The following is a 19,632-nucleotide window of genomic DNA, read 5'->3' as shown; positions in this document are numbered from 1 at the left end:
TGTCAATTTGGAGAAAACCATGTTCTTTTTTAGTCAATATGCCTAGTTCTAATCCCTCTTTTAATAATTTGTCTAAGCATTTCTTATATTCGCCTGTAGGGTCTTGGGTCAATGTTTCATATGTACTTTTATCATTAAGAATTCTGAGTGACTCTGTTGTGTAGTCCTTTTTGTCCAACAAGACTATTCCCCCCCCTTTGTCCGCAGGTTTAATTACTAGGTCTCTGTTGTTACCTAGATCCTTGAGTGCGTTCCTTTCTGTTGTTGTTATGTTTATGTTCCTTGGTTTGGTTTCTAGTCTATCTATGTCACGTGTTACCAACTGTTCAAATGTATCAATGAAGGAACCCCTCATGTGTTGCGGATAGAAGTTGGATTTCGGTTTCAGATCTGAATGTTTGTATGTTTTGTCTGGTTCCTTATGTTCTGTGTATGCGACAGATCCTTTGTTGTAATACTTGGCGAGGGTTAGTTTTCTTGTAAATTTGTGCAAGTCTAGATATGTTTCAAATTTATTCAGCTGTTTAGTTGGTGCGAACTTGAGCCCCTTGTTCAACAGTGATATGTGCTCATCTTTTAATGTAACTGTGCTCAAATTAAAAATTCCTTTAGTTCCTATTTCTGGTAATTGTTTCTCTTGTGTCTTCCTATTCCTACCTCCTCTACATCCTCGTCTAGGTCCTCCAACTTTCGTTTGTTTGGTGTTACCTGATTCATGTCGCAGGACAGGATTCCTGCCCTTTTTACTAAAAAATGGTCTGCACATGTCTCGTTATATGTCTGCTCAATGGTCTGTGTTTCTGAATTCTCATTCAGAGGTATGTCTTCCAAATTTATTGAAACTTGGAAGCCTTTTTCTAATGACACTCTGGCTAGTCTTTCATATTCAAGGTCCTCTTGAATACTGTAAGTTGAAAAGTCAGTATCTAAAGTGCTCTCTAAAATTGAGTTGTCTAGACTCTCATTGCTTGTTTTATGATAAGTGATTTCTTTTTTGGGTCCTGAGGCTTTCTTGTGTAGTTTTGTCATGTACTCTTGGTAGGTGAGATTCAATCTTTTATAGATGGGTGTAATTTTGGGTATCCTTTCACGTTTGTGTGTCTTAGTCTTTGTTGGTGTATTGAGTAAGGCCGGGATTGATTTCTGTTTATTGTTGGGTTTCTTGTCTGGTTTAGTTTTCCCTATTTTATCCCTCAGGATCTTGGATTTTTTTTGTAGCTATGGTTTCTTCCTCTACCCTTTTCAGTCTGTTTTTTTAAATTGCTTCTAATTGTTGGAAATCCTTATCGTGTTTGTGTTCATCCAAAGCTGTCTGTAGTGACTCTATTTCTGTGCCTAATTTTATTAGTTCAGTCTCATGTGTGTTCACAATCAATTTAATTAGCTGTGTGGAAAAATGGAACAACATCCTGCATGATTGCTCCACACAGCTAATTAAATTGATTGTGAACACACATGAGACTGAACTAATAAAATTAGGCACAGAAATAGAGTCACTACAGACAGCTTTGGATGAACACAAACACGATAAGGATTTCCAACAATTAGAAGCAATTTCAAAAAACAGACTGAAAAGGGTAGAGGAAGAAACCATAGCTACAAAAAAATCCAAGATCCTGAGGGATAAAATAGGGAAAACTAAACCAGACAAGAAACCCAACAATAAACAGAAATCAATCCCGGCCTTACTCAATACACCAACAAAGACTAAGACACACAAACGTGAAAGGATACCCAAAATTACACCCATCTATAAAAGATTGAATCTCACCTACCAAGAGTACATGACAAAACTACACAAGAAAGCCTCAGGAGCCAAAAAAGAAATCACTTATCATAAAACAAGCAATGAGAGTCTAGACAACTCAATTTTAGAGAGCACTTTAGATACTGACTTTTCAACTTACAGTATTGAAGAGGACCTTGAATATGAAAGACTAGCCAGAGTGTCATTAGAAAAAGGCTTCCAAGTTTCAATAAATTTGGAAGACATACCTCTAAATGAGAATTCAGAAACACAGACCATTGAGCAGACATATAACGAGACATGTGCAGACCATTTTTTAGTAAAAAGGGCAGGAATCCTGTCCTGCGACATGAATCAGGTAACACCAAACAAACGAAAGTTGGAGGACCTAGACGAGGATGTAGAGGAGGTAGGAATAGGAAGACACAAGAGAAACAATTACCAGAAATAGGAACCAAAGGAATTTTTAATTTGAGCACAGTTACATTAAAAGATGAGCACATATCACTGTTGAACAAGGGGCTTAAGTTCGCACCAACTAAACAGCTGAATAAATTTGAAACATATCTAGACTTGCACAAATTTACAAGAAAACTAACCCTCGCCAAGTATTACAACAAAGGATCTGTCGCATACACAGAACATAAGGAACCAGACAAAACATACAAACATTCAGATCTGAAACCGAAATCCAACTTCTATCCGCAACACATGAGGGGTTCCTTCATTGATACATTTGAACAGTTGGTAACACGTGACATAGATAGACTAGAAACCAAACCAAGGAACATAAACATAACAACAACAGAAAGGAACGCACTCAAGGATCTAGGTAACAACAGAGACCTAGTAATTAAACCTGCGGACAAAGGGGGGGGAATAGTCTTGTTGGACAAAAAGGACTACACAACAGAGTCACTCAGAATTCTTAATGATAAAAGTACATATGAAACATTGACCCAAGACCCTACAGGCGAATATAAGAAATGCTTAGACAAATTATTAAAAGAGGGATTAGAACTAGGCATATTGACTAAAAAAGAACATGGTTTTCTCCAAATTGACAATCCCATACTCCCTGTATTTTATTACCTACCAAAAGTACATAAAAACATATCCAACCCACCCGGCCGCCCAATTATATCAGGAATAGGTTCACTCACATCAAATTTGTCTCAGTATATCGATTCATACCTACAGCCATACGTCAAAACACAGAAATCATATATACAAGATACAACAGACATCATCAAGATTTTGGGCAACATCACTTGGTCAGAAGATTTTTGGATCTGCACAAGTGATGTTACCTCTCTATATACCATCATAGATCAGAAACAGGGTCTAGATGCAGTAAATCACTTTCTTTCATTGGACTCGACTTTGGACTCAAGACAAACCATCTTCATCTTGGAATGCATACAATTCATTCTACAACACAATAACTTTTGGTTTAATGACATCCATTACAGACAGACTACAGGCACAGCTATGGGGACTAGGTTTGCTCCAAGTTATGCCAACTTGTTCATGAGTAGGTGGGAGGACACCAATATCTGGTGTGGTCATGAATTTGGAGCAAACCTAGTCCTCTGGCGAAGATATATAGACGACATCATTTTCATTTGGCAAGGCACAGAAGAAAAATTACTAGAATTCCTGACATACATCAATACAAACGACAATAATTTAGTATTTACCACAAACTATAGTCGATCCACAGTAAACTTCCTGGACATCAATGTATTTGTGGAGAATTGCACAATATACACAAAGACATATCAGAAGAGCGTAGATGTCAACAGTTATATTCTGAATACTAGTGGACATCATCCCAATTGGTTACGAAGCATCCCACTAGGCCAATTTAAAAGACTGAGGAGAAACTGTACTAAACTTGAAGATTTTGAGCGACAAGCAGGGGAAATGAAAAACCAGTTTATAGAGAAAGGCTACAAGAGGGAGATACTTGAAAAAGATCTACAAATAGCCACAAAAGTCGAAAGAGACACCCTCCTGACTTACAAACACAAAGAGACATCAAGTGAAGACTTTAAGACAGTCTTCCTGACACAATTCAGTACCAATAACAGACAACTTGAAAAAATCCTGTCCAAACATTGGCACATCCTCCTAGAAGATAACCTTTTAGCTGACACCCTGTCCTCTAGGCCAAAAGTAGTCTATAGAAGAGCACCAGATTTAAAATCCAAACTCTCACATAGTCATCTCAGTAAGACAGAAGTGGTACAGACTACTTTAACAGGACAAAAACTAAGCAAGGGTTTTTTTCATTGTGGCTCTTGCAGTTACTGTAAAACACACGAAGTTAGCACCAAGAAAACCATTAGCTTTGAATCTAACATAACTGGAGAAAGGTTTGAAATACAAGAACACATCTCGTGCCAAAGCAAGGGAGTGATATACCTCATCGAATGCCCATTCCGACTACAGTATGTAGGCAGAACTGTAAGACCACTGAAAACTAGGATATCCGAACACATTAGGAATGTAAGGAAGGGACTAGAAACACACAACTTGTCCAATCACTTCAAAGAAACACATGAGAGGAACCCGGCGGGGATGAAAATCTTGGGGATCAAACTAGTGTCACCCAATTGGAGGGGAGGGGATTTTATTAAACAAATTAATAAAGAAGAGTTGAGGTGGATCTACACCCTAAAAACGCTGAAACCACGGGGCCTCAATCTAGACAATGAGGTGAGATCAGTAATCATGAACTAATATCGTACATGGATTTGCTTCATATTTGCTAAGCCATCAAGCCCCATTAGCGTACATTTTGGTGGGTTAAGCCATTAGAGCCTAGCAAATTTAATTTTACACCATGTAACCAATTTTGCAGTGAAATATACCAAAACACAGATCATTTTTCCGCATACAATAAGTTTTACTAATGGGTTAATAATTAATAATATATTAACATATTGTGTTTACATAACAATTTTTTTTTCACTTTTTATCCCAATTAGGTTTTATTCATAATCTTCGGATTGTCCATAACCCCATTTATCAACTTTTAACCCACAAACCACAGACTGTCACTACCTCCAAATGTAGTAACAGAAAATTCTCACACAACTAATAAATTCACCAGAAACGAACTCTCATCATTTCCCAATATTCACTAATGATTCAGTCTCAAAAATCATTCTTTATGGTCGTTATACCTTTTACATATATAATTTTTGCTTGTTTTGTTTACTATTACTATTATTATTGTTTTTCTATATCCCATTCTTTCCTTGTAAATTCTTTTTATTGTATGATTGTCTGTATAGTCGTTATATAACAAATCCCCATTATAATTCGAGAAACACGCCCCCTTTTCTATGACATAAGCAAGTATGGGCATAAATAGCCCACACTGAATATGGCATTCATAGACTCCCTGAGGAAGACCTAGAAAGGTCGACACGCGTAGGAGCTAACAGGACACCGTTTCAAACAGACTGCCTTAATCATATTCAACACAGCAGAGCTCTCTATTTCTGGACACATTCATCACCCACGGCGCTGAAGACTGCTGATGAACAGGAACAGGTCACGTGACCGCGAGGTGCAGGAAAGTGAAAGTGAAACCGGACGAAAAGCTGCAAGACTGACAAGGAAGCAAGGTGACAGCGGAAGTTGGGAATCGAGCACAGAAGAATAAGGTAAGGGCTCTGTAAGTGGGGAGGTGCACTGCGGACAGTCCCGCTCCGGGTCTCGAAGTCAGTGACACTTTTCCCCCCCAGAGACACGACCGCACTCCTCGGATCTGGCCGGCGGCAGACGCCTGTCTACACGGGCGCCTTCCGCAGCCACAGACCGAGTCAGAGAGCGGCGAGTCCAGAGCCAAAAATGACCTATCTCCTGCAACTCATCCCTCCCGCATAGCCACCTGGGGTACCCCTTCATTTGCCAGCACCGTCAGAAGATCACCTCACCCCCCCTCCCTCTCAAGACAGGATCAAGCTGCTGCAACAGACTTTTTGACCGTGACCCCCGTATATTACTGAACGAGCTCCTCTGGGACTGTGTTGTATATACCCCTCCACACATTGTGGTAGTAGTTTGAGCACAATTAAACGAGGTGGGACGCCACACTCTATTGTACTGGACTGCGGACCAAATTATACATATGTATAGATTTCTTTCATATGCATATATATATACACTCTTTCATTAATGTATTAATTTCCTATTTTTTCACATCTTTTTCCACTTATTCTCTCTTTCTGTCATTTTGTTTTAGAATAAATACACTTATTCTTCATATATACAGCGTATACTTGTCATTTAGTATTACAACCATTACCACCACATATTCAGGCGCAATTGTGTACCCTTATGTTATATATCTTTAAAGAGGTATTGGGTTTAACCTCCACCACAATTTTGCTGCCACAGCGTTTATCCACACAAGTAGAGCGCTGGATACAATTTGTTCATAATACATAAACTGACAAGGCTGAACCAAGAGCAGAGCTGCAATGTCAGAGGTGACAAGAATCATCCTCTGGGTGGAAAAGCACGCATTAGTACTGTTGGCAATTTTCATTCCGGGAGTGGACAACTGGGAAGCGGACTTCCTCAGCAGACATGATCTCCGTCCAGGAGTGGGGCCTCCATCCAGAGGTGTTCACGGAGGTAACAAACCTTTGGGGGTTCCTCAAATAGACATGATGGTCTCCCACCTCAACAAAAAACTTCAGAGGTATTGCTCAAGGTCAAGAGACCCACAAGCGATGGCGGTGGACGCCCTGGTAACTCCGTGGGTGTTCCAGTCGGTGTACGTATTTCCTCCTCTTCCACTAATTCCAAGGATTCTAAAGCTCATAAGGAATACAAGAGTTCAGACAATCCTCATTGCTCCAGACTGGCCAAGAAGGGCTTGGTACGCAGATCTTCTGGATCTACTGGTGGAAGAGCCGAGGCCTCTTCCACTTCGGGAGGACCTGCTGCAGCAGGGGCCGTTCGCTTATCAAGACTTACCGCGGCTACGTTTGACGGCATGGAGGTTGAACACCAGATATTAGCTCGGAAGGGCATTCCGAACAAGGTTATTCCTACCCTGATGCAGGCTAGGAAAGGAGTAATGTCTAAACATTACCATCGCATTTGGAAAAAATATGTATCTTGGTGTGAGTCCAAGAAGTTTCCTATGGTGGAGTTTCAACTGGGACTGTTTCTCCTCTTCCTGCAAGCAGATGTGGATATGGGCCTGAGGTTGGGATCCGTAAAGGTCCAGATTTCGGCCCTATCCATTTTCTTCCAGAAACAATTGGCTTCCCTCCCTGAGGTTTAGACTTTCTTGAAAGGAGTTCTCCAGCCTCCCTTTGGGCCACCTACAGAGCCCTGGGATATTAACGTGGTGTTACAGTTTCTCCAGTCGGATTGGTTCGAACCTCTAGGTCAAGTTTCTCACGTGGAAGGCTGTCACTTTGTTGGCCTTAGCTTCTGCTAGACGTGTGTCGAAGTTGGGGGCTTTGTCTTGTAAGAGCCCCTACTTGATCTTCCATGAAGATAGAGCTGAGCTCCGGACACATCAGCAGTTCCTTCCAAAGGTTGTGTCGGCATTTTATATCAACCAACCTATTGTGGTGCCAGTTGCTACTGACTCCTCAATTTCATCAAAGTCCTTGGATGTTGTAAGGGCTCTGAAAATGTATGTGAAGAGGACTGCTCGTCACAGAAAATCGGACTCTCTGTCCTGTATGATCCCAAGAAACTTGGGTGTCCTGCTTCTAAGCAGACAATCTCTCGCTGGATCAGGTTCACTATCCAGCATGCGTATTCTACGGCAGGATTGCCGTGTCCTACGTCTGTTAAGGCCCACTCTACTCGTAACGTAGGTTCTTCCTGGGCAGCTACCCAGAGTTTCTCGACTTTACAGCTTTGCCGAGCGGCTACTTGGTCTGGGTCGAACACGTTTGCAAAGTTCTACAAGTTCGATACTTTGGCCTCTGAGGACCGGAATCAATCAGTTCTGCAGGAGCCTCCGCGCTCTCCCTCCCGTTCTGGGAGCTTTGGTACATCCCCATGGTACTAATGTGGACCTTAGCATCCTCTAGGACGTAAGAGAAAATAGGATTTTAATTACCTACCGGTAAATCCTTTTCTCGTAGTCCGTAGAGGATGCTGGGCGTCCGCCCAGCGCTTCATGATCCTGCTGTGGTTACTTAGTTCAGTACTGCTTAGTTCTTGGTTAAGTACTGTTTTGTTACTTGGTTAAGTAATCTTGTTCAGCCTTTGCTGACTTTTTTAGCGGGATAGCTTGGTTTGCCTTGTATGTGTGAGCTGGTGTGAATCTCGCCACTATCTGTGTAAAATCCTTCTCTCAAAGTTGTCCGTCTCCTCGGGCACAGTTTCTATACTGAGTCTGGTAGGAGGGGCATAGAGGGAGGAGCCAGCCCACATTCTCAAACTCTTAAAGTGCCAATGGCTCCTAGTGGACCTGTCTATACCCCATGGAAGTAATGTGGACCCCAGCATTCTCTACGGACTACGAGAAAAGTATTTACCGGTAGGTAATTAAAATCTTATTATTTAGCCAATTTCTGTAAACGCTCAATATATCAAAGTGTAGGACAGATTGAACAAGGAACTGCATTTATTTGCATTCTAGAATTTGTTGGTAAAAGTGATAGCAGCCGTACCAGAACTGCCATAGGAAAATTATATACTGTATCACCCCAGTATCGCCCCACACTGTTCACATCATAACTAATCATGGGACTTGGCATTACCAAAAAATAACACTTAAATAATGCAATTCTCTGACTTCTGATTACATTACATTACAAAACATCAATAACAATTTCCAAAAAAAACAAAAACTGTAATTGACACTATTTCAAAATATTTGTGTAATATACCTTTAATTATAATATACTGTCTCTCCATTTATTCAAAGTTTTCTTTTCTGGACGTATTTAATTACTTTCTGAATTTCAATTACTGTTTTTTATTTCCTTGATCACCCAGAAACACTGACTGCACTTTGCTATGACGGCACAAACTTGACAACTTGTATTAAACTTTGTTTCCCTGCAGAGTTTATCTTGCATGTTTTAAAAAGCCTTGGTAATAGGAGTGGTTTGAGAGTCCCTGCCGCGCTTTCCCTCCCTACGTGAAGGGAGCATTTCAGGGCATGGCTTGTTTTTGTGCACACTTGTTCCGAGGTAATCTTGCCTTCGTTCACAGTGAATGGGGAGGTTGTCCTCGAATGACCCATCTGATCTGTAGCAGTTGAAAATTGCAGAATGAAAGTAGTAATAAGGGGGAAAAACAAAACAGAAACAGTGTCAGTCAGTTTGGTGTACTGGGAAAATGCAGCCTTTTTAGAAACTCTGCAAACTGTATTTTAGCGCACAGTAACATTGTGTTTTACTTAGTACAGCTCCTACAAGTCACCCCCACCCTTTTTCCCAAGGAATCTCTGCCAAACCATATTCTATGGGAACAAATCCAATTTTTTTTTAGAACTGTCTATATTTTCTAACAATTATTACTTATCCATTTGGGACTCTTAATACTGTAGTTTATACTACACGGAGAGAAGACAGTTGTACTGAACTCCGAGTTTGTCTTCAGCTTCCTTGCTTTGGGCCAAAAATTCTGAGATTCAGAAGAGTCATTAAGTAGGGAGAACATATGCTGTACTGTGCAGGGTAGCTCATAATCCTATAGCAGTTCCTGTGTAGACACATTTTGGGTGTTGTCCAAATCCTAGACTTCTGGAAACACCCTATAGTTACCTGATATAAACTTGCATCACGAGGAAATACATGTCAGCTATATTACATGACTTCTTTGAAATAATTTCATTCTTTATCTTACTATTATGAGAAAAAAAAGTGCCAAGAGTTTTCATTTAACTTCCCAACTGTCCTGATTTCAGTGGTAAAAACCAGGTCTGAGCGCTCTTTCCCAGGGGCTGGATATTCAAGAGGTATTTCAAACCCACTGCATGCAGCTCTTTGCACCTACAGGTAAATGTAATCATTTACATAGGCTCGGTGTGATGATCATTTTCCAAAATAATGATTCTTCCAGTGATCTAATTCATGGCTTACATATGTTGGGAAAAAATCAATGCATATATAGTGTAATAAAATGAAATAAATCAAAGCATCCAAATAGGGCACAAAACCATATACAGGTTGAGTATCCCATATCCAAATATTCCGAAATACGGAATATTCCGAAATACGGACTTTTTTGAGTGAGAGTGAAATAGTGAAACCTTTGTTTTTTGATGACTCAATGTACACAAACTTTGTTTAATACACAAAGTTATTAAAAATATTGTATTAAATGACCTTCAGGCTGTGTGCATAAGGTGTATATGAAACATAAATGAATTGTGTGAATGTACACACACTTTGCTTAATGCACAAAGTTATATAAAATATTGTCTAAAATTACCTTCAGGTTGTGTGTATAAGGTGTATATACAACATAAATGCATTCTGTGCTTAGATTTAGATCCCATCAACATGATATCTCATTATGGTATGCAATTATTCCAAAATACGGAAAAATCCGATATCCAAAATACCTCTGGTCCCAAGCATTTTGGATAAGGGATACTCAACCTGTAGAACAAACAACATGCGTATGTAGCTTGCAGCAAAACCTTAATAACAAACTCTTGTCACAAAGTATTCAGAATAATGGTAATCAATTATGTGCTTATCACGAGACAAGACAAATCCTGGAACTTTGAGTGTCCAGTGTATTTATTGGTAGGAAACTACCACCAATGGAATGGGTGATTCAGAGATTAAGAAGTTCCTCTAAAGCCTCGTACACACTGAGTGGTTTTCAAACAATGGTTCTCAAACTGTGTGACTCAGGACACTTGCAGGGGTGCTCTGGGTTGGTGTTCCAGAACCACCTCAAATCATTTATGGTCAATGTAATAGGCAAAACCAGTGCTGGTGGCTGCCAATCATAAAATTTGTGGACCAACAGAAACAAATCTTGTTCCTCACCACACAGTTGAACCTAAGAATGACATTTAATCACAACTTACTTAATTTAATATTTCTTTCTAAGTTTCTCAATAAGAACCTTTTGGCCTAGGGGTGCCTTGAAAAAACTTCTGATACTCTAGGATGCCGTGATTCAAAAACGTTTAGGAACCACTGGCGTAAAACTAAACAGTGGAACATAGTGAAAATGGGCCTGGCCATAGGGTTATAATGTTACAGAATGCCCAGGTATCACTGGTGCGAAGTGTTGCAACCAAGTTAAAGAAAATTAATACAAGCCTTCATTTTGTAATGGTATTTTTAATAACCTCTTTATTGACAACTCACCCTCTTTAGTTATACATCATCTATATTATACAAATTCTGTGATTAATTATAACTTGTACTTTTTAAAAATGGCTTTAGCCACATAGCCAGAATAATTTACATGTGTTGATAAGGGATGTGTTGGAAGCGTTGATGCTGAGTGAACTGAACACTGAAGAATACAGGTTTTGCTTACTCCGCTATGTTTTGCTCTTTAATGTTCTGCTTCATTGGTTCTGTGCAGTATAGCATTTATACTAAAGTGCTCTGCTTTGATGGTCAGGATGTAATCAGATGAAGTTAAAGGTTAATGTTACGCTTTGCACAATGTATAAAAAATTACCCCACATTGCTCTTTTCACATTGTTCCGGATTGAATGTTCATCAATATTGGCACTGCAGTTTTGTTATACAAATGTACTGCATTCTTGTCAACCTATCAATAAAGTATGTTTAAAAAAAAAAAATACCACATGTGCACATGTAAATGACAAATTACAGTACAAGCATAGCCACCGCACAAATGGTCTTGATCTGACAGTGAAGTTAGCATGTGCACAAAAGATATGGACATATTTTTATATGTCGGGATTGCTAAATTTCTTGTGGGAAAAAGATTGGCTGAAGATACAGAGATGTGCTTATTCACCTAACATTTTTACGCCACGTGGTGTGACATGCTTGGTATAACTTAGAGATCCCCGTACTTTCTGCTGAATGTTGCATCATCTTTGCATTGTATCCACATACAAAGTCACATATAGGGGCAGATTCAGTTAGCTGCAGAACTCAATGTCTGGGGAAATCCATCAATTCCAGGTACTTAACGCTGAGTCTGTGGGTTAACGAGCATCAGTCCACAGGTTTACCGTGCGGAATAAACTCAGCTAATTAAATCTACTCTACAGTGTCTTGAGCACATTACATTAATACTTTTTGTCTCAAAGGAACTGGTATAAAGTCACAGATTAAGTACAACATTGCATGGTGCAATTAACTCGTATCAGATCTCAGTCATTTGTCTTTTTACCCAAATTAGTGACTGAGATGCACACATATGCTAAGTGAAATGCCAGCATCTGTATCCAGACTACCTGTACTTTTGTTGCATTAGTTATGTGAATAAAATGCATATTTTGTGCAGAAGACTCTGGTGGGACTCTTGGCGCGACTATGTTGCAAAGTCCATTTTGCACCATACGGGGTAATTTGGCTCGATTTGAGGAGACATGTATGTGGACATATCTGTTTTTACCAGTTTGTTCTATTACTTTTGTTTTAATTGTAAAGTGCACCGGAATATGCTGCTTGCGCTATATAAGATACTGTTAATAAATAAATAAATAACTATCTGTAGTTTTCATTTATTATGTGAAATGGTAACTTAAGAGTAAACATAATTTTTATTGAACACAAAATGTTATAAGCGTAGTCTTTCATTTTAACACCAGAGTTTTGTTTCTAATCTTTCTCCATTTAATGGGATATTGTGTTAGAGAACATAATAGGATTAATGCATATAAATTTTCATGAAAAGTAATGTCGCATATAAATCTGAAAAATCATAAATTAATTCTGCAAAGAACTCTTTAAAGTGCATTATTCACAATATAGTTCAAGGAAATCGTCTAACCTTTGTTGTTCAATGTGACATTTAAACTCCCTGTAAGCTTATAAAACCAAGTCCTCTTATATCCCAACATGATCTCGCCTATGCATTCAGAGCACACAATATAAAACAAATATTACTGAAATAGAGCAGTTTTCTTGTATTGGTGTGGTAATTCTGCAAACTACACAGCTGCTTAGGAAATAATCGCTTTACAGATTACTTCAAGCAACTCTTGACTGCGGAGTCAGCTCACTTTTCCCAGTATCTGTTCTAAAAGCAATAATCTACAGCAACAATACAATTTTTTATTTTTCCACAGGGTTGCACATTTGAAAATAATTTCTTGCTTTAATAGTAATGCTGTAACGGCTTTCACAACCTGCATTCACCAGCAGCATGAAGCGCTCATACAATAAAGTGCTAAACATTATTACAGGCTGCTTTTGTGTGGGGGTATTTAATTTTTTCTTCTGCCTCCTACCTGCGCTGAATCAATGCATTCAAACTGGTCTACACGTGCAGCTATATTAAAGGACCTCTGTTCTCTCACAAAAATAAATAAATGTATGTGTATATAAACATATATAGAAGAGAGAGAGAAATTCTTTTATATATACATATATATATATATATATATATACACATATACATATATATATATATATATATATATATATATATATATACACAGTTGTGCTCAACAGTTTACATACCCTAGCAGAATTTGTGATTTTCTGGCCATTTGTCAGAGAATATGAATGATAACTCAGAAACTTTTCTTTCACTCATGGTTAGTGGTTGGGTGAAGCCATTTATTGTCAAACAACTGTGTTTACTCTTTTTAAATCATAATGACAACAGAAACTACCCAAATGACCCTGATCAAAAGTTTACATACCCTGGAGATTTTAGCCTGATGCACACAAGTTGACACAAACGGGTTTGAATGGCTACTAAAGGTAACCATCCTCACCTGTGATCTGTTTGCTTGTAATCAGTGTGTGTGTATAAAAGGTCAGTGAGTTTCTGGACTCCTGAAAGACCCTTGCATCTTTCATCCAGTGCTGCACTGACGTGTCTGGATTTTGAGTCATGGGAAAAGCAAAAGAATTGTCAAAGGATCTGCGGGAAAAGGTTATTAAACTGTATAAAACAGGAAAGGGATAAAAAAAGATATCCAAGCAATTGAGAATGCCAATTAGCAGTGTTCAAACTCTAATTAAGAAATGGAAAATGAGGGATTCTGTGGAAACCAAATCACGGTCAGGTAACCAACAAAAATTTCAGCCACAACTGCCAGGAAAATTGATCGGGATGCAAAGAATAATCCACAAATAACTTCAGCTGAAAATACAGGACTCTCTGAAAAAAAGTGGTGTGGTTGTTTCAAGATGCACAATAAGGAGGCATTTGAAGAAAAATGGGCTGCATGGTCGAGTCACCAGAAGAAAGCCATTACTACACAAATGCCACAAAGCATCCCGCTTACAATACTCCAAACAACACAGAGACAAGCCTCAAAACTTCTGGAACAAAGTCATTTGGAGTGATGAGACCAAAATTTAACTTTTTGGCCACAACCGTAAACGTTACATTTGGAGAGGAGTCAACAAAGCCTATGATGAAAGGTACACCATTCCTACTGTGAAACACGGAGGTGGATCGCTGATGTTTTCGGTATGTGTGAGCTACAAAGGCACTGGAAACTTGGTCAAAATTGATGGCAAGATGAATGCAGCATGTTATCAGAAAATACTGGAGGAAAATTTGCACTCATCAGCCCGGAAGCTGCGCATGGGACGTACTTGGACGTTCCAACATCACAATGATCCAAAACACAAGGCCAAGTCGACCTGTCATTGGCTACAGCAGAATAAAGTGAAGGTTCTGGAGTGGCCATCTCAGTCTCCTGACCTCAATATCATTGAGCCACTCTGGGGAGATCTCAAACGTGCAGTTCATGCAAGACAGCCCAAGAATTCACAGGCACTGGAGGCTTTTTGCCAAGAAGAATGGGCAGCTTTACCATCTGAGAAAATAAAGAGCCTCATCCACACAAAAGACTTCAAGCTGTCATTGATGTTAAAGGGGGCAATACGCGGTATTAAGAACTGGGGTATGTAAACTTTTGATCAGGGTCATTTGGGTAGTTTCTGTTGTCATTATGATTTAAAAAGAGTAAACACAGTTGTTTGACAATAAATGGCTTCACCCAACCACTAACCATGAGTGAAAGAAAAGTTTGTGAGTTATCATTCATATTCTCTGACAAATGGCCAGAAAATCACAAATTCTTCTAGGGTATGTAAACTTATGAGCACAACTGTGTGTGTGTGTGTGTGTGTGTGTGTGTGTGTGTGTGTGTGTGTGTGTGTGTGTGTGTGTGTATATATATATATATTTATTTATTTTATATTATATTATATTATATTTCTCCCTTATAGTGTAAGTGATTTGTGCTCCTTTTTTTTTCTACTATGATTTGTCATTTTAAACATGGGCCTCAGGAACAGTAGTGAAGGCACTCCGCAGTGGTGACGCTCTTTTTTACTTGCATTCCAAAGTTGTGTGCAGAAAATACGTGAAAGTTGTACACTGCAATAAGCAGTAGTGCACACAGCTTGACAACGTGGTGGCATGTCACAAAGAACTGAATTGTCCTTTTATGTATGTATATGTATATCAGTATAAATGGTATATGTAACAGGAGGACTGCACTCCGCATTCTCAGCAAAAAAAATCACTATAAGATGCCCATATACTGTATGCCTATGTTTCAGATCTGTATTGACCTTTCTTCAGGGAATGTGTGTGTGTGTTTATGGGATGTAGTTATGTGACTGTTAGTCAGGAGACCGCCGGTCACAACATCTCCCCCTACATTCTGCCCCTTGACAATCCCGACAGTCGACATGCCGACGAGCAGGGACTATTCCCACTCATGAATGTTTACAACACCCATAGAGTGGGAATAAAACTGAGCCTGCAGCGTGGCGGGCACAGCGAGCCCGCAAGGGGCTTTTCGCGCTCACCACCTCCTGCCGGCATTCCGCTGCCGGGATACTGGCAGAGGTATGCTGATCGCCGGTCACGCATACCTAACCCATGTGTATTTATATATTTAAAATAAGTATATGACAATTAATGAGTACTTTTTACAAAGTGGTTGCTAATTATGTTCATAATACTCAGGGCTGTAACTAGGTGTGTGTGGAGGAAGCAACGCACATAGTGCTAAAGGATAGGGCAGTGGCGTAACTACTGCCCCCGCAGCCCTCGCGGTGGCTTGGGGGCGAGGGGCTGCGGTGGCGCCGCCACTGATTTAGCGCAGATTGACATGCGGACGAGCGTCCGCATGTCAATCTGTTCTCACTAACCCTCCCTGCTGCAAGGGGGGACACGGAGGGCACAGCGCGCGCCTCTCCTGTGTCCCTCCTGCGTCTCCGGTGGGTCTAATAAAGGAAGTGCCGTTCGTGAGCTCCGATTGGCTCACGAACCGGCACTTCCTTTAACAGACCCGCCGGAGACCCAGGAGGGACACAGGAGAGGCGCGCGCTGTGCCCTCCGTGTCCCTCCAACACAAAACAGACGGGGAGCGCCGGGGAGCGGGGGCACGCACTGGGGGAGCATATGTGCACTGAGGGGGCATATATGGCACTGGGGGGGGTGTATGTGTACCTGGCACATGAGGGGGGGGGGCTATATTTGGCACTGGGGGCACGTGAGTACCTGGCACTGTGGGGGAATATCTGGCACTGGGGGGGTATATGTGTACCTGGCACATGGGGGCGAGGGCTATATTTGGCACTGGGGGCATGTGAGTACCTGGCACTGTGGGGGAATATCTGGCACTGGGGGCATATGTGGCACTGGGGGGGTATATGTGTACCTGGCACATGGGGGGCTATATTTGGCACTGGGGGCATGTGAGTACCTGGCACTGTGGGGGAATATTTGGCACTGGGGGCATATGTGGCACTGGGGGGGTTATATGTGTACCTGGCACATGGGGGGGCTATATTTGGCACTGGGGGCATGTGAGTACCTGGCACCGTGGGGGAATATCTGGCACTGGGGACATATGTGACACTAGAAGCACAGCCCTAGCAACAAGCACTACCCCCTAGCAACGAGCATGACACCCAGTGCATGAAACCCCTGGCAACGAGCATGACACCCAGTGCATGAAACACCTGGCAACGAGCATGAAACCCAGTGCATGAAACCCCTGGCAATGAGCATGACACCCTGAGCATGAAAACACCTGGCACCGTGCATGGAACCAAGAGCATAAAACCCCTGGCAACGAGCAGGTAATTTAAAAGTAATTGGAAGCCTTACTGTAGGACTTAATGTGTAATGGGCGTTACGGTGTGTGGCATAATGTATCACGGACATTGCGGTGTGTGTCATAATGTGTCACAGGCATTATGGTGCGTGGCATACTATATCACGGGCATTGGGGTATGTGGTATAATGTCTCAGGGGCATTGCAGTGTGGCATAATGTATAACGGGCATTGCGGTGTGTGGCATAGGGTATAACAGGCATTGCGGTATGTGTCACAGGCATTATGGTGTATGGTATACTATATCACGGGCATTGTGATATGTGGTATAATGTCTCAGGGTCATTGCAGTGTGTGGCATAATGTATCACGGACATTGCGGTGTATGTCATAATGTGTCAGGCACTACGGTGTGTTGTATACTATATCATGGGCATTGTGGTATGTGGTATAATGTCTCAGGGTCATTGCAGTGTGGCATAATGTATAACGGGCATTGCGGTGTGTGGCATAGGGTATAACAGGCATTGCGGTATGTGTCAGGCATTACAGTGTGTTGTATACTATATCACGGGCATTGTGGTATGTGGTATAAAGTCTCAGGGTCATTGCAGTGTGTGTCATAATGTGTCACAGGCATTGTATGTGCTATAATGTATCAGGGGCATTGCAGTGTGTAGCATAATGTATAACGGGCATTGCGATTCCTGTCATAATGTGTCACAGGCATTACGGTGTGTGGCATAATGTGTCGGGGGGCATTACGGTGTGTGGCATAATGTGTCGGGGGCATTATGGTGTGTGCATATTGTGTCATGTGCATTATTGTGTGTGGCATAATGTCTAAGGGCCATTGCAGTATGTGGCATAATGTATACTGGGCATTACTATAAGGAGGAAAAATTACAAATAATGTAAGGGGCATGAATCAGGATTATTTTTCTTTCCTGTGGTGGCCAACGTCTGGGCGTGCAGGTTGCAAAACTGGGGTATAAGGTAGTCTTTTCCTGCAATGCCACGCCCCTTTATGCAAAGCCACGCCCATTCCAATGAAGCCACAACCCCTTTTTTGCGGCGCGCGCGCATGTTTGTCCCTTTAATAGTGCCAATTATGGGGGATGGAGGGGGGGGGGGGGGGTGCCGAATAATTTTTTGGCTTGGGGGAGAAAATTTCGAGTTACGCCACTGGGATAGGGGGTGCTGTTGGCGGCACTTTTCAATAATCTGTTTTAATTACTTTCACTTGCAGCTTCCCCCCTTTTTGAAGCCCGGCATCTCCTGACCGCTGCTGTTTTCTACCCTGACTCCTTCTGTTACTAATACCTATACGACTCAACTTGAGATTTCTTTGTTATCCATTCACACTGTCCTTTATTACATTTCAAGATGCTGAGATACCCGGGATTCAAACCCATTGCCTGTGTCCTTGCAGTCAGACAATCTATTCATTGAGCTATCTGCCCTTGCATAGAAAGGAAGATAATTATAAGCTAGATAATTCTAACTATTTGAAGCTTACCTTGCACTTTGTGAAAAAAATATCAGCATTGTGATTGAGCAGATCTATGTAGTGTGTTACTGTATACTACATAGATCTGCTTAATTTCAATGCTGATTATTTTTATACAAAGTACCAGTAGCTTCATATAGTGTTCATAGTTTTTTTTGTAGGATTGAATAGCTCAATGAGTAGGGTGTTTGCTTAGAATTCAACAGATTATAGGTTTGCATCCTAGGTATGGCAGTATATTAAAATGTGTTATCTAATAAAAGGGTATTGTAACTGAATAACAACGAGCTCTCAAGTTAAGTGCATGAATGTGGTATAAAGAGGATTTGTGTCCAAATCCAGCAGTACGCATGGGGTAATGGTTAGCATTACTGCCTCACAACACTGAGGTCATGGGTTTGATCCCACCATGGCTCTACCTGTGCGGAGTTGGTATATTCTCCCCGTACTTGTGTGGGTTTCCTACGGGTACTCCGGTTTCCTCCCACAATCCAAAAATATGCTGGTAGGTCAATTGGATCCCAACACAAATTAACCCTAGTATCAATGTGTGTTCGTGTACATGTGGTAGGGAATACAGATTTTAAGCTCCACTGGCGCAGGGACCGATGTGAATGGGCAAATAGTCTCTGTAAAGCGCTGCGGAATATGTGTGCGCTATATAAATAACTGGTAATAAATAATAATAATACATTTTCTCGCAGTGGTCTATGAATTATATATATATATATATATATATATATATAGTACAGTGTTTCTCCACATAACAGTGGAGAAAGATAGCACTCACCAGACTTGTTATATTAAGCGTAATAAAGTCATTTATTCAAAGAATACTTGGTTCCATGTAATCTTCATGTCAAAAACAAGGTATATATGGAAAGGGCTCACCAACGTTTCGGTCCTATATTCGGACCTTTCTCAAGGTATTTGCCAGTCAATCAAATGCACAATCAAGAATACAGCAACATCAGTGTCAGCATAAGAGCAGGAACCAGGATCTACAAATTGCCTCCCAGGCCCCCTATATATATACCCAGGAGCTAACAAGTGAAAAGATCAACTGCCCGGATAGCCGTGACGTCACTTCCGGTCATACCGGAAGTACCGTTCCGCCGGATATACTGTTAATGTCTAGCCCAAAGGGCACTAGACAGTGTAACATCA

General features: G+C 40.9%; 1 protein-coding gene and 1 long non-coding RNA gene across 5 annotated transcripts in view; one reads left to right on the top strand and one right to left on the bottom strand.

Moving 5' to 3' along the window:
• The window catches only part of LDLRAD4 (low density lipoprotein receptor class A domain containing 4), a 969,790-nt gene that overhangs the window by 761,895 nt on the left and 188,263 nt on the right, over window positions 1-19,632 (top strand). The window lies entirely within an intron of this gene.
• Window positions 8,415-19,632, bottom strand: part of LOC134929252 (uncharacterized) — a 66,612-nt gene continuing 55,394 nt past the window's right edge. The window contains exon 3 of the long non-coding RNA XR_010178417.1: window positions 8,415-8,992. This is a non-coding gene — a long non-coding RNA (uncharacterized LOC134929252). The remainder of the gene's footprint in view (window positions 8,993-19,632) is intronic.

This window comes from Pseudophryne corroboree, chromosome 5 (assembly GCF_028390025.1).
Source record: "Pseudophryne corroboree isolate aPseCor3 chromosome 5, aPseCor3.hap2, whole genome shotgun sequence".
Taxonomy (NCBI): Eukaryota; Metazoa; Chordata; class Amphibia; order Anura; family Myobatrachidae; genus Pseudophryne; species Pseudophryne corroboree.
Note: the sequence above shows the minus strand (reverse complement) of the source record. Positions and strands in the feature narration are given on the sequence as shown.